Below are 3,297 nucleotides of genomic sequence, written 5' to 3'. Positions count from 1 at the left end.
GGGGGTGGGAGGAAATGTGGGGAGGGGGGTTGGCATCGGGAGCCCTCATTCCTGAAGGGCTGATGAAGGGTTTCTTTTGGAACACAGTTGTCCCCATGAGCTCCTGCCATCTCTGGCTACTTCAAGGCCATCTTCACACTCTGCCCTTGGCTTTTGCTGCAGAAGGCATGCTCCAACCCTGTATTTCTAACCCGGCTGCTGCTTCTCCCCTCCTGTCCTCCCCATCACCCTATGGCCCTTGGGGTTACCTCTTCCCACCTCTTCCAGCACCATAGGAGCAGCAGAACCTGACAGACAGGATAAGTCTGTGCTGCAAAGGAAAATCCCACCCCACCGCACCAGGGACATGCAACAGCCTCGCTTGGATGGTGGTTTTAATTCCAGCCATCCCAGTCCCCACATGGTGACAGGCCCCTACAAGCAGTCACGGTCCCCATGGGCTCTGGGTGCCTCAGAACCCCCTCATACCCAGGAAAGTCCTGAATAGCCCAAATAAACAAGGGAGGTGATACAGGAAACTGAGGCAGGGGAAGCATTTGCCACTTGCCTTGTTTGCACATCCATTGCATGTCCCTGCACTGCAGCTGTGGCCACCCCGACGTCATGACACCAGCACGGGGTAAGAACTGAATGGAGAAGCAGTAAATTCGGTGTCGGTACAAGCAGCCAGCTGGGAAACCAGCCCAAAGGACTGGGGGTCCCCTAACCCACCTTCTGCCCAACCAATATGCCAGTGACCACAGAGCACAGTCTGCGAGCTGCTGGTGCCCTCTAAAGGGGGAAGTAAAGAGAAAAAAATAGCAGCAGGCTTGGTCCAGACGCAGCAGGACAGACACCCTGTTGCCAGACAAGTGTCTTCTGCTTTGGAAACAAGGCGTGGGGTTAAGGGGGGCTCCTCCTTCCTCCAGCAGCATCACCCCAGAAGCCTGGTCCGACCCTGCCTACGAGATGCCACAGCTGCAGAGCAAAGGGACCTGGTCATCAAAGCCCTGAGGAGCACAAGAGAGCTGCAGAAACCCTGAAAGAAGCTTTAAGGGCAGAGTCTTGAGGTGGTTTTAATGTTCTTCTTGTACTAGGGAGAGCTGTACAGCTCCAAACGCCTACCCCCCCCCTCCCAAATGTGCTTCATCAGGGTCCTGTTATTCCTCAGCTCCACCACCATCCCCCTGCTTCCCCCACCCGCCTCAGATTGTCACCCTGCTGCAGCAGCCCCATACCCAAACCCCTGTGTGATGGGGGAAACACCAGCAGACGAGGCTGTTTGCTGGGTTTGTGCCTCTCGGGAAGAAGGAGGGGAGATGGCCCCCACCCTCCTGGGCTGATGGAGAGCAGGTACCCAGTGTGCGACAGCTCCAGGGAGGGGACAGGGATTCATAGCTCACCCTCATGCTCCAGCTGCAGCGAGGAAGGCTGTGCAGGGTGGTGATGTGGAAGGGCTTTCACCTTCCCCTGCCTTCAACATTTAAATAAAGACGATCAGAAACGTGGCAAGGATTGGCTGATCGGTCGGGAGGGTTCAGGTGCTTGTCAGCTGAAAACGTCCCCGATTCTCTTTGCACTAAAGGGCTGCTGAAACAGGGTCATCAGGACTGGCTGTTCAAAACGCCTCCTGGAAAGGCCAAGGTGTTCTTGGTGCCTTCACAAGAGTGCTGGGGAAGGGGAAGGAGCCAGGAAAACGATCAAAATGGCCCTTGTCTCCACTACACCAGATGCAATAACTGCTGGCATGGTTTAAAGCTGGGAGAAACCCACCCTGGTGCTCCGAGGAAGGTTTTGTCACCGTGGGATTCGGTTTTCATCTGCTTTCCTGTACTTAAACCCTGCGGGGTGTACACAGACTCTTTTCCATGCCTGCAGGTCACTCCTGCCAGGCACCAAGCCTGCCCTGTGCCCTCCCCACGCCACAGGACATGCCAGACAGTGACAAAGCATGTCCCAGGCTAAAAATAGACCCAGCATTGAGTATTTGGGGTAAGATCACCTCCCCTGCCAGCTTCCTGCTAGGGGACGAGGTGAAGGACAAGTTGCCTTCTGGGGATGTGGTTTGGTAACCCCTGAGCTCCCTCTCTGCTGCCACCATGTTTCATGGACTGGGGAGAAGAGGGAAACGTTTCCTCATGATGGGAACCACCTTGTAGAGTTTGGTGCTTGGATGGTGCTGTGGACAAATTCAAGACCACAGGTTTCTCCATGTGCTGAGGGGAGGGGCTGGAAGGATGGATTAATCTTGTAAGTCTCGGCCAGAGCAGAGGAAATAAAGACAGCAGCACTGGCTTTGATGTATGTGGGAGCTCCAGGGAGCTTCAAGGACAAGGTTATGGAGCTCTTCCAGCGCCTGTGGGGAGGGGGCTGGTGGTGAGGAGCTCAAGCTGATGGTGAGTTGCTGCAGAGCAGGCTCACAAGACCGTGAAAAGGCAATAAAAACACACACAAAAAAATCCTCATTCGGCACCTAAAATGTTGGACTCCACGTTGCCCACAGTCCAGAGCCATCGGTGAAGGACGATTTGGGCACAGCCACCCCGGGTGGGAGCTGTGAGCTGTGTAGAGTAGGCAGGGATGCTCCATGAACCCCAGCAACCCCTGCAAACCCACCAGAGAGCTCCAGGGAGAGGGGTGAGATCCCACAGCCACCCAGGCAGGTGGGCAGATGCTCTATTCCCACTACTGCAGCTTCCCTCCAGGTGCCTCAGAAGCACTTTCAGGATCCTGGACCTGCAAGTGGTGACCCCTGTGAGCTGCTGTGTCCACCCACCCTGCATCTCCAACCTCTTGTTTAATTCAGGGGTCCAGCATATGGTACAGCACCCAGACATGAACCTCCCTGTAACACCTCGGCAGCCAAAGCCCTTCCAGGGAAGCAGTTGAAATCAGGTGGACTTGATGCCATTAATGAATCTTGTCTTGGAGCTCAAATAAATCGATTTCTCTCGTTGTCTGGCCTTTGCGCCACTGGCTCAAACTGACTTTCTTCCTTGTGGCTGTTGCACTCATCCTCTTCCCAACCCCCCTTGATCCTGGCCGAGGAACAAGACCTCAAAAGTGTGTACAGCTCCATCTACCCGTGAGTGAGGACCTGGCAGGAGTCTGAGGTGGTTTTAGGGACGCACTAAAACACACGAGCTCGTTCCTCATGTGTTACACCCAAGTGGTTGAAGTGCTGCAATAGTCAGTACCCACCGGCTTGCTCTAACTGGATGAAACGTCCCGGCTGGGGAGTGACGAGGAGACACATTTAAAAGGGTTATTTCACATCAAGATGTCAGTGAAGGGGGGGCGGGGAGGGGAGGGAAGAAG

This window comes from Buceros rhinoceros, unplaced genomic scaffold, assembly GCF_000710305.1.
Source record: "Buceros rhinoceros silvestris isolate BGI_N320 unplaced genomic scaffold, ASM71030v1 scaffold25875, whole genome shotgun sequence".
Classification (NCBI taxonomy): domain Eukaryota; kingdom Metazoa; phylum Chordata; class Aves; order Bucerotiformes; family Bucerotidae; genus Buceros; species Buceros rhinoceros.
This window is presented reverse-complemented; position numbering follows the sequence as displayed.